Here is a 13,328-nt window from a genome sequence, read left to right as displayed (position 1 = left end):
TCTAAATACTCTGAAGGGAAATTAGAGAATTGTCTAGTTTGATGTTATTTTTAGTTGCCAAATGTATGAGAAATGCCATTATTTCACAGATTTGAGCTTTGCTCTTCTCTTTCTCATTGTCAGCTCCTGCATCCTTTGACCACATTTCCAAGGTTAAGAATCCATATGTTCTTTTTCTGATTTCAGAGGTTGTTTAATAAGGACAACCTTTGATAAAGTTTAAAGTGTTGCATAAATTTGGGAATATGTGTGTGGGGGTGGGGGAGTATTCTTAGAAAAAGAAATCAAAACAGTAATGAAATGGGATGAAGTATGTATCATCTTTGTCATTCTTTTGGTAATTCAAGTTATGATGAAGATGACTTTAATAAGTCTATGGAAGATGAGTTTATACATAAATAATTTTATTTTATTACAGAAAGTAACCATTTTATCCACCTGCCCAGTACACAATAGAATATATGAAAGACTAATAGCAATAGAGTAACCCATCCTAGAACTGTGTCTATATAAATTCCAATGAACTAGATTTTAAAAAGCAAGAAAATAAAAATAATTAACATCTAATTAACAAAATGTGAGTTTCAATGAGAAAGTTAAATTTAGACATTTACTTTCTTTAAGGAAAAAAAAAAGTGTGTGTCTGTGTTTGTGTGTGTGTTGGGACCTGGTGGAGAGGGTAGAGATAGGGAGAAAAAGACAGAGAGAGAAATTATAGCCCTTTAGTATTTCCACCTGCCTGTTCCCTGCATGGATTTTTCTGAAAAGTAGCATCAGTTATGAAACCAGTCAGGTGGAAAGTGACTAGTTCCATTAAAATTAATTGAAAGAACTACCAGTTAATGCCAAATTCAGTTTTTGTACAAGTGCAAACTTTGATCATGGTTATGTTGCTGTGGACATTCCTTGAGTAGGAAGAAGATAGAGATATACCCATCATGCATTAGGACTGCATCAAGACATCCAGTAAGAGCAAATATTTTTTTTTAATTTTGAGGTTCTCTGCAGCATTATTGGAGGTGGGGAGAACATATGTAAATGGTATTGTTATTATAAGAGAGATTAGAAGTTATTCATTCCTCAACATTCACTTGTATTGATTCTATTTATACTGAAAAATCTGCTTTGGCTCTGCCCATAGATCTCAAGACCATTCTCCAAACTAACACTGTAGCCTAAATTAGTGAAGTAGAAAGGACATTGGGATTTAAGGTTTCTGGTCCCAGTTCTGCTACTAATTTCTGTGACTTTGAGAAAGTCGCATTGCTCAGGTTGTTGGGGTTTTTTTTTTACCTGAAAAATGTGAAGGATAGACTGGATTGGAGATGTGTGTCTGTGTGTCTCTGTGTTTCATAGACCCCTTTAGCCATTTGTCAGAACCTATAGACTTCTAAGGAAAATGTTTTAAATAATTGTAGGAAATGCTAAATTTCAGTTAGAGGTTAGTGAAAATAAAAATGTTTTTTTTGTTTGTTTTTTTTTCTCAATCAAGTTCGTAGATACTCTGAAATCTCTACACAGACTCTCTGGAATCCTATGGATCTTTGATTAAAAACCTTTAAATTAGAGAATGTCTAAGGATTTTTTTTTCACTTCTAATTACATTTTTACATGAATGGGTTTGTCTCAATCCACATAATAATTCCCTATGTGTGTTATACACATGAATCTGCATTTTGATTAAGCAAATGTTTAAATATGTCTCTATGCATATGTCTATTATGCTTTCCCCCCTGAAAAAAAAATTTCTGGCAATCTCCATGGGGATTTCAGGAAAGGTTGTGATCAAGATGTTGGTGGTAGTTTCACTTGCTTGAGATACAATACATTTCATTTCTCCCTAAGCATGCTTTATTGCTTGAGCTAGATGGGCTTGCCCATCCCATAGTTTGAAAGAAGAACTTCATATAGATGGCTAGGCCCTTCTCCACAGGAATTGTTTTCCTGGATAATGGCTAGGATATATTATTTTATCATTTGAAGAGGATAGGCAGGTGGAAGGACAAGTGCACTTGTACATGTATATTTATTAATATATCTAGTTATCCATCTATCTATATCTATCAATCCATTCCTGGATCTATATGTCATGTATATGTCTAATTTAATATTTGAAATTAAGCAGAACATCTTTAGGTAGATAGATAGATGATATAGACAGACAGACAGACAGACAGACAGACAGACAGACAGACAGACAGATAGATAGATAGATAGATAGATAGATAGATAGATAGATAGATAGATAGATAGATAGATAGATGGAAGGATGAATAGATTCCCTTGTTTGACAAAAAGTACAGCTATTACCATAACCATTTCAGAGGTAATGAAATGATCAAAGAGGTGTTAGATTATGTATCCAATGTCATGCAGTTAGTTTGTGGTGTCCTGACTCTTAGTCCTATCCATTATATTGTACTGGGAGTCTGAAGATGTAAATTTTAGTACCACACCACAATTCCATTTCCATGCTGTGTAAATCTGGTCAAAATTTTTAGTCCCACCTCACCTATTTCCTCAATTTTACATTTATTGGGTTATGTATCTTGATCCCTAATCAATGTATCTATTTTTAAAAGTCATGTATACCCTATTTTTATAAAAATAATTTATTCTCTGGGTAACCATTCAGATATGAAATACATTTTGAATCAGAATCAGAAGCCATTAACAATCATAAGTCTTTTTTCGAGTCACGCTTGTGCTTTACAATTTCTTTACAATTACTTCTGGTTTGGGGGTTTTGTATGTATGTAGTTCCTTTTTATGTTTAGATTGTTGTAGTTTTGTTATGCTGTTTTCTAAACTCTTCTTATTTAACTCTGTATCTGTTCACATAGATCTTTCCATGCTTCCCTGTACTTATCACCTGTATCAATTCTTATAGCATAGTAATATTCAATCATGTTCATGTGTGACAATTTGTCTATTCCTCAGTGTATGTAAAAAATGTTGATAAGAATATATATATATATAGGTATGCTATTCTTATTAACATTTTATATATTATATATATTTTTATATATTTACATTTATTTAATATATTTATATTATATATATATGTATGATATTCTTATCAACATTTTTTAGTATATTTTTAAGCAATTGGGGTTAAGTAACTTGCTCAAGGTTACACGGCCAGTTATTTCTGGGTGTGGTGCTAAGTATATGAGCCCAGATTTGATCCCCAGGTCATCCCGACACTGGAGCTGGTGCTCTTACTCGCTGAGCCACTTGGCTGCCCCTAAGCAATTGGGGTTAAGTAACTAAGTAACTTGCTCAAGGTTACACGGCCAGGTGTTTCTGGGTGGGGGCTAAGTGTCTGAGCCCGGATTTCATCCTCAGGTTATCCCAACACTGGAGCCGGTACTTTTACTCACTGTGCTACCTGGCTGTCCCAGTATTTTTTTTTTTAAATAGCATTTTATTTTTTCCACTATTACCTATCAAGAAAAATTTTAGCATTCATTTTTACAAGATTTTGAGTTCCAAAATTTTCTCTCCTTCCCTCTCTTCTGAAAATGGTAGACAGTTTGAGGTAGCTTATACACATGCTATCATGTAAATCATATTTCCATATTCATAACAGTTGTGGAAGAAGAAACAGATCAAAAGAAATAAAACAGGAGAAAGAATAAAGTAAGTGAAAAATATGTTTTGATCTGCATTCAGAGTACATCAATTGTTTATCTGGATATGGATAGCATTTTACTTCATAAGTCCTTTGTATTTGTTTTGGATCATTGTGTTGATATAAGAAGCTGAGTCATTCCTAGTTGATCATCACATGATATTACTGATCCTGTGTTTTTCTGGTGTTTTCCTGGTACTGTTCATTTTACTCATATCACTTTGTATACATATTTTCATTTTTTTCTGAAATGGGTTTATTCATCATTTCTTTTTGCACAGTAGTATTCCACTATATTCATACATCACAGCTTGTTCAGTCATTTCCCAATTTATTTGTATTCCTTTAATTTCCAATATTTTGCCTCCATACAAAGGACTACTATAAATATTTTTGTACGTGTAGGTCCTTTCCCCCTTTTTTTAAAATCATCTCTTTGGGATAAAGACATAGAAGTGACATTGCTGGGTGAGAGAATATGCACAGTTTGATTGCCCTTTGGGCATAGTTCCAAATTGCTTCCAGAATAGTTGCATCAGTTTTCAATTCCACCAACAGTGTCTTATAGTCCCAATTTCCCTCCATCCTCTTCAACATTCATCATTTTATTTTTTTGTTAAATTAGTCAATCTAATTGGTGTGAGGTAGTTCCTCAGCATTGTTTTAATTTGCATTTCTCTAATCAAGAGTGATTCAAAGCATTTCTTAACATGCCTATAAATATCTTAGATATTCTCCATCTCAAAACTGCCTGTCCATGTCTTTGACCATTTATCAATTGGGAAATGACTTGTATTATCATACATTTGATTTAGTTCTCTATATTTTTGAGAAATGAGTCTTTTTTCAGAGACAATTGCTGTAAAGATTGTTTTTGGACTTTCTGCTTTCCTTCTAATCTTGGTGACACTGGTTTTGTTTGCAAAAAATATTTTCAATTTAACATGATAAAAATATCTATTCTACATTTTATAATGCTCTTTATCTCTTGTCTGGTCATGAATTCTTCCTCTCTCCAGAGATTTGACAGGTGGACTCTTCTTTGTTCTTCTAATTTGATTGCTTCATGCCTATGGTATCTTGTAACAAGATGTTTCCTTCCTTATCTCAATCAATTAAGTATATTTTTATTTTTATTTTGTCTAATATCACAATTGCTATTCCTGCTTTTTTTTACTTCATCTGAAGTGCAACAGATTCTAGCCACACTCTTACTTTTACTTGGTGTGTGTTTCTCTGCTTCACGTGTGTTTCTTGTAAGTGACTTATTGTAGGATTCTAGTTTTTGATGCACTCTTCTATATGCTTCTATTTTATGAGATAGTTCATCCCATTCACCTAGGCAGTTATGATTACTACCTGTGTATTTCTGTCCATCCTATACTTTCTCCTGTTTGTCCTCTCTCTCCTTTCATCTGTTCCCACTTCACCAGCATTTTGCTTCTGTCTACCACTTCCCCTGACCTGCATTCCCTTATGTCAGTCCTCACCCTTCTCCTTTACTGAATTTCTTCCCCTCCTACTTCCCTTTCAGGTAAGATAGAATTCTATATTCAACTGATTGTGTATATGATTCCCTCTTTGAGTCAATACTGATGAAAGTAAAGTTCAAGCACTGCTCATCACTCACTTTCCCATTTTCCCTTTCACTATAAAATGTATTTTTCAACTATTCATGTAAGATAATTTTCCCCACTTTACCTCTCCCTTCCTTCCATACCATTTGTACTCTTTTATCTCACCCCTTAATGTTTTTTAAGGCATTCACTCAAATTCTCCCTTATGCCCATATCATCTTTCTATGTATATTCCTTCTATCTGTACTGTTTGTGATTCAATTTTTAAGAGTTACAAGTATCATCCTCCTGTGTAGGGATGCAAGCAGTTTAGCTCTATTGAATTTCTTGTGTTTTCTTTTCCCTTTTATAACTGTTTATGCTTCTCTTGTGTTTTGTTATTGGAGGCCAAATTTTTGGTTTAGTTCTGATCTTTTCCTTATGAAGTCTTGGAATTCTGTTGAATGACCATTTCTCCCCTTGATGTATTATGCTTAATTTTGCTGTGTAAGTGATTCTTGGTTGTATTCCTAGCTCCTTTGTCCTCAGAATATCATGTTCTATGACTTTTGATCCTTTAATTTTGCAGCTTACAAGTCCTGTGTGATCCTGATTGTGACTCCCTAATATTTGAATTTTTCTTTCTGGCCACTTGCAGTAATTTTTTCTTGACCTGATAGTTCTGAAATTTGACGTTAATGTTCCTTGGGCTTTTTATTTTGGTATCTCTTTCCTGAGGTGTTAGGTGGATTCTTTTAATGCTTGTTTTGCCCTATGGTTACAGCAGAGAAGGGCAGTTTTCTTTGATAATTTCTTAAAAGATGCTTTCTTGGTCCTTTTGATTATGGTTACCTCCATGATGGCAAATTTTTCAACTTGAAAGGCTACAAGCCAAGACCAGAGCGGAGGAAGTGTTGGTGCACAATTTTCTGTTTGCAGATGATTGTGTATTCAATGCAACCTTGGAAGCAGAGATGCAACCAAGAATGGATAAATTCTCTGCTGCTTGCACTATTTTTGGCATGATAATTAACACCAAGAACATACAGGTACTCCATCAGCCACCACTACCCCATCCATATGTGGAAACATCAATTACAACAAATGGAGAAGTTTTTAATGTTGTGGATAGACTCACTTACCTTTGTAGCATACTTTCAATGGATGTATACATTGATGTGGTTGACACATTTGTTGACAAAGCTTCAGTTTTGGGAGACGATAAAGGAAAGTATAGGAGCAAACTATTAGATTGACTGCCAAACTGAAAATCTATGATGTTGGCCTCATTGTTGTATGCCTGTGAAACCTGGCAGTATAGCAGTGCCATGTCGGGAAACTGAATTGCTTCCATTCGAATTGTCTTAGGAAGATTCTGAAGATCACCTGGCAGGATAAGGTACCAGACACTGAGATCCTTTCTCTAACTAAACTGCCAAGCATTCAAACTCTACTGCAGAGAGCACAACTCTGATGGGCTGGCTATGTTTTTTGAATACAAAATGTATACTTGCCAAAAAGAGTATTTTATGGAGAATTCACGCAGTGCAAGTGTTCCCAGCATGGTCAGAAGAAGCGATACAAGGACATTCTCAAGGTCTCTCTTAAGAACTTTGGAACTGATTGTGTGACAATAGGAGCCACTGGCACAGGACTGCTCATCATGGCATCCCCACATCAGGGAAGGTGCTGTGATCTATGAGTAAAGCAGAATTGAAATAGTTCAGAAGAAGCACAAGATGCACAAATTTAGAGTATCCACCCCAAATGTTCACATAGACTATTAGTGCCAGACTTTTGGTAGAACATTCTGAGCTTGTTGTATTGGTCTGATCAGTAACAGTCACACACACAGAAACTTGGGTCTAGCCTATTGTTGTTATTTTGATCCTCTTTGAAAAGGAAACAACCAAACAAAATTTTAAGGTTAAAAAATCTCATTTTTAAAATTTTGATTTCTCTTGAGGACTGCTATAGCTGCATCCCCAAAATTTTAGCAAATTTTTTCATCATCATTAATTTTTTTCACATAATTTTTAATTGTGTCAGATTTGTCCTTTGACATTTATTATTTAAAATTTCAATTTTAAGTCTGCATTTGGGTCTGTGTCTTTTCTTTTCAGTCCCTGGACCATTGTGTTATAGTCTATAAAGGATATATTTTCTATTTCTGTCTTTTTACATTTGTTTGTAAAATCTCCATGCCCTAATATATTTTTTGTAGTCTTATTTAGAAGAAGCTATAAATCTTTGAGCTCTAGTTTCTTCAGTAATTTGTTCAGTTCTATATCTTCTGGTTTGTTTCCTTTTTTGTTAGACTACTTCAAAATGGAGCTAGAAAAATTGAAGTGTCTTCTCTTTGTTTTACTGTCTATATCTTCCTTATTTCTCAGTTAATTGTTCTTTTATGAATTTAAATTATAAGGTATTTACAGCATATACTTCTATTATTGATATTGGTTTGTTGTTTGTACATCCTTTCTGCATAAGGTATTGTTAATCCATCTGTGTGCGTGTTCATATATATCTATATCTATATCTATATAGATATATTTATACTTATCTATGAATATAAATGGATAAGATTGAATACCTTTGCATCTCTGATATAAATATCACTGGATCAAAATGAATGATTGCTTGAAGAAATTGTTATAAACTCTTTGATAGTATTTTCTTGAACATTTTTTGAAGAGTGTGTGTGTGTGTGTGTGTGTGTGTGTGTGTGTGTGAATGTACATGCATTTAGCTTTGCCTTTTCACGTGATTGGAGCTCCTACTTTTTCAGGTTCATGGCATGCATAATTTTTTCCCCACATCCTTAGGTTTATTTTGTGTACATCTATTTAAAAATATGTTTCTTTTAAGCATCAGATTGTAGCATTTTGTTTTATTCTTATCCAATGTTTACCTTTTACTTTTTATTGGATTTTTAATATATTTACATTAAAGTGATGAGAATTAGATGTATATTTTTGTTCCATTTGCCTGTAATATTGGATTTTTTGTTATTAGGAATCTTTCCCTCCTCCACTGAAAATACTGTCATGTCTGTTCAGTTACTTTAATCTTTTTTAAAGTGTTCTATTTCCACTGACTAGCTTTCTCTGACCTACTGATCCCCTTTCATTTTCTTAATTCTTTTTTTTAATTGAATATTTGCTTATTCTTTTACCCCTTGTTTAATTCTTTCTCTATTTTTTATCATCTTAGTCAAGTAGATTCCCCCTTTCTCTTTCTTCAGCTAAAAGTATCTATTTTGGTTAATAACTTAATTTTGGGGCCCCTTTAATCTCTTTACACCTTACAGTGATGAGTGCTGTGTTTCATTAATGATATACAAATTTTTGTTGCCAAACTTCAGTTCAGTCCTTGGTACTTGGGGTAGTTAATGCAGTCTTAGTGGATACTCTGTAATCTCAGTTTAGGAATTAGTTCATAGTGGTTTTTTTTAACTTCTTTTGGATTCTAGGTGTCCAAGACTAAAAAGAGTGTTGAAGTTGCTTCATCTTGAGTGTTATTTTCTGTTTTGTAAAAGTTTGTAAGGTCACAAGGATCAGAAATTTGTTTGGTCCTCTATCTTGTTTATATGACCAAATTAGTTATCTTTTTTTTTTTGCTTTTTGGAGGGCAATTGGGGTTAAGTGATTTGCCCAAGGTCACATGGTTAGTTTTTTGTCTTGAGTGTCTGAGGCCGGATTTGAACTCAGGTCCTCCTAACTTCAGGGCTGGTGCTCTATTCACTTATCTTCCCCCAATTAGTTATCTTTCTAAGATGATATAATCATATTTTTATCCATGCTGAAGTTAGAGTTGAGAAGTTTCTCTCAACTACACACACACACACACATCCCTTTTAGTATTTTCAGGACAATTCAGTTCTAATATATGATTACAGGAATGTACCTCGTTCTAACCTGATATTTAATTTCTTCTACTAGGAGTTTATAGCTTGAAAGTTTTTCTTTCTATGATGTTTGGAAATTATGAATATTGGGCATAGTTATATTTATTGAAAACACTGTTTTAGTTTTTTCTGATGTTATATTCAGGTACTTGTGTGTAACAACTCCAACTATAATGATGTTCTTGTCAGAGCACATTTTTTTAATTTTCAAGGATACTTCTGAGTGTTTGTATATAGGAATTTGGTGTCAATTTATAAAGGATAGCAAGCTTTTGGAGCATCATTCTAGCCATCTGATTGTAACATTCTATTATCTGTTACATACTAAGCTTTTGCCATCTTCAGTTTTATGTCGCACAGTTTCCAGCACTTCATTTCATAATCTGCATCTCTTCATCTCTTCAAGGAAACTTGATAGCCATTTCTACTCCTGTCTGCTAAGATATAAAATGCTTTCTAGTTGTTGTTTCTGCTTGAATATATTTTACTTTTCCTCTACTTCTACAAAAGGGACACTGACAATTCTGCCCTTAGGAGAAAAAGATCTGTCACATCTACCTAAGGACTGTCTGACAAAAGTTGGGCAGAGTACCTGAAGACTTATATGAAATATATTGTGTGTAGTCCTCAAGCCTGGAGTTAAATCTTAATGAACTGCCATCTTATTTAAGGTTAGAAATTCTTTCTAACTCCAATTTGGTTACTTAGGGGGAATCCTGAGTCACCAAAATCCACTAGAGGGGTACTGCCAAGGAAACCACACAGGAACAGTGTGGAGGCTATGGCTATGAAATCTACCTCATTTCCATGATCATGTTCACTGTGATGTACAAATGATTCCAAGGAAGAATCAAAGCTATGGAAGAAAATAACAGAATTGTCCTCCACACACTTGTCACACATTTCTGACTTCACCATGTATATTAGCAATTTTTTATAAAAAGGTGGGAAGAAGGAAAGGGAAAGCAAATAAGTACAAAAACACATGCACATACACACTGTGTGGAATGGGGGGGGGCTAATACTCATCAGTTTGGGCTATTGAGGTCAGTGTTAGATAAGAACAGTAAGGAACAACATAATAATGAAGCAAGGAGCCATTTTATTCCTTCCCTCCATGGTATATACCAAAATGGATGGAATCTACATTGAGCCTTGTGTAGGCATTTCCTCATATACATATTTTAAGGCATTATTGATAATCTAAACATTATTGAAACTATCATTGTGTAAAGTAAACTGAAGAAAGATGACTATTCACAAAACACAGGTGATAATACAAAAAAATAGTATACTTGTGAAAGAAATTTCATATAATAATTTTTTATGGGAGATAAGTTACTGTCTGAGTATAACTAGTATCACCACATCCAAGAAATCTGCCCATTATGCCTGACAGAGAGGAGAATTTTCTTAGAACTCTGTAAATCCTCCACTTTCAGTATCTAAGTCTATTTGTACCAATAAAAGGGAAAAAGGAAACAATGAAGGAAACTAGGTGCTTGGTCTTAGAGTTTTCTAGGGATAATTCACAGAAAAATGGGGGACAGAATGAGATGGAGTCAGTACTCTATGAATCAGAGCTGTTTCAAAGGAAGGGAGGGTCTATGTCTCATAGACTCTATGAAATGCACAAGAATAGTGTAATTACTAAGGGCTTTGGTAAGGGCTAGAAAGGTAAAGGAGGCAAATAGGTTCACTGGATGCTACCAGACTAAGGAAACTTTTTGAAACCAGTCTCTGGAGTTCATCTCAGGATGGTGATTTTGTCCACTTATTTCAGAACGCCCCCCCCCCAAAAAAAAATCCCTTTTAGCATTTTCAGGACAATTCTGTTCTTATATGAGATTACAAGTATGTACCTCTTTCTATCCTGACATTTAATTTCTTCTATTAGGAGTTGACAGCTTGAAAGTTTTTCTTTCTATGATATTTGGAAATTATGAATATTGGGCCTGGTGACATCTATTGAAAACAGTTTTAGTTTTTACTGATGTTATATTCAGGTAGTTGTGGGTAACAGCGCCAACTATCATGATGTTCCAGTTACGGTACAACTTATTTTGTTGAATTTTCAAGGATATTTCCAAGTGTGTATTTGTATATAAGAATTTTGTTGTCTGCTAATTTATAAAGGATAGTAAGCTTCTGGAACATCATTCTAGTCATCTGATTGTATCATTCTATGTATCTGGTAGATACTAAGTTTTTACAATCTTCAATTTTGTGTTGCACAGTTTCCAATCAATAGATCTGGGTTCCTTCAGGATAGCCTTTCTGGGGGCAAATATTTGATCTTGAATCACTGTAATAAAACCTTTCATTATTATAAGCAAATCTGAATGAGGTGGTAATTTGTTCAACACTTATTTGTCAGCATATAATTGGATAAATCCTTCAGGATGTCACATGGACCCCCTTTGAATTCCATACCTGCTTTTTAACCATTTCAGAGGTTATATGTAGAGATAAAACTCTGTTGAATATTTTTGATAAATTCACAATAAATAGCTATAGTTATCCTTTATTATTATTTTGTGAAATAAGATCTGTTCCAAAAGTATCTCTGTACTTTTTAAAAATATTGTTTGTCATGTAACATGAAAACATCTATCATTCTTCTTCTTTTGGGATAAGGAAATTTTAGCCTCTTTGCTTAGGTTAATCAGTCTTGTGTTTCATTAATAATATACAAGTTTTTTTGTTAACAAATTTAGGTTATTTTTTATCCATTTCACAATGTTGAGAAGTGTATATTCAGACTAATATTATATTAGTGTTAATTGAACTAAATGTGTTGTTATTCTTAAAGTTGTTAAAGAAAAATCATTCTGATCTCATTTGATTGAGTTAAAAAAGAAACTTCTAGGAAAAGTCTCTACATTGCTATTATTCTTTTATAGGTAGTATCCTATGAATGATAGAATAGTTGAATGAAATAATTTTTATAGCTGAATAAACAATATTTGGATATAAAATCTCACTAAAAGTTTCTTTGGTATATCTCTAATGCCAGATAGGATGACAAGAATTATATAGAGCTTATCCTTTCCTTGTATGACTTTCATCATTTTTTTAAGGTAGAACATACTGAATTATATATGAGGCAGCTTGATAACACAATAACTGGACCCAGAGTCAGGAAGACCTGGGTTCAAATTCAGCATCAGTTACTTACTAGCTGTTCCATTTTACGTAAATCACTCTATTGACCTTAAAGTATTATGTAAAATATTAGTTATTATTATTTGAAGTGACTACTGGTGATCTTATCTTTTGGTAACAGACCTATGATTCCTTCTTTTAAGAAAATATCAGACTTATTCCTTAAACAATGCTTTAAAGTTCATTTCTAGTAAATTATGTACTATTGTGAAGCATTTCACCCAATAATTATGGATTTTATCTAGCCCTGTCATTTTCCAGTTTTATCTAGAAGGTAGGTGTCTATTCTTGATATAACTGTTATGTTCTTTATTTTATAAATGATACTTAAGCTTTCGATTTTTCATTTGATTCTACTAACTTTTTTTTATTATTTTGCACTTCTTGCAATCATATGACTCAGAAATGTTCTGCATCCTTGTTCTTCACTGGCTTTCATTTTCTGTGATTTTTTATTTCTCAAATCTGTAAAATGCCTATGTGTTTGGAACAAAGTTATTTAACTACCTTAAGCCTCAATTTCTTCATCTGTACATTTGGGATAATATTTGTAGCAATTGTTATAGGTGGTTGTCAAGGTGAGTGCTTTGTAAATCTTATTGTGTTATAGTAATGTGAGCTGTTACTGCCTTTGTAGAACAGAGATTGGGAAATTAATTGACTTTAATGCTTCTAAGCATGTGAAAAGCAGCTAACATCTGGTCTCCAAAGGTATACAATTCATTGTTCTCTACTTTAGTTTCCATGGCTTATATTTAATTCAAGCAGCAATATCCTTTGTTGCACTATATAGCTGGCTTTGCAAAAAACAAAACAAGGAAATCTAATATTAAAACTGCTTCACACCATACAAGGTTAGCCTGCTAGATAAATAAAGATGATGATGTGCTGAAGTTCCATCAGAAGGCTTCTTGTTTCAGCTCTCTGCCAAACAAGGCATATAAATTCTTCTTTTGAATATAAGATACATGATAGAGGAATGGTAAGTTATGGGAGCCGTGTCGAATGCCTGTAAACCAGTTTCTGGGCAGTACAAAGATAAAACACAAATGAAAAGAACCAATGA

Source organism: Petaurus breviceps, unplaced genomic scaffold (assembly GCF_028583685.1).
Source record: "Petaurus breviceps papuanus isolate PSGF00001 unplaced genomic scaffold, PetGlider_PUasm1.0 90919, whole genome shotgun sequence".
NCBI lineage: Eukaryota > Metazoa > Chordata > Mammalia > Diprotodontia > Petauridae > Petaurus > Petaurus breviceps.
Note: the sequence above shows the minus strand (reverse complement) of the source record.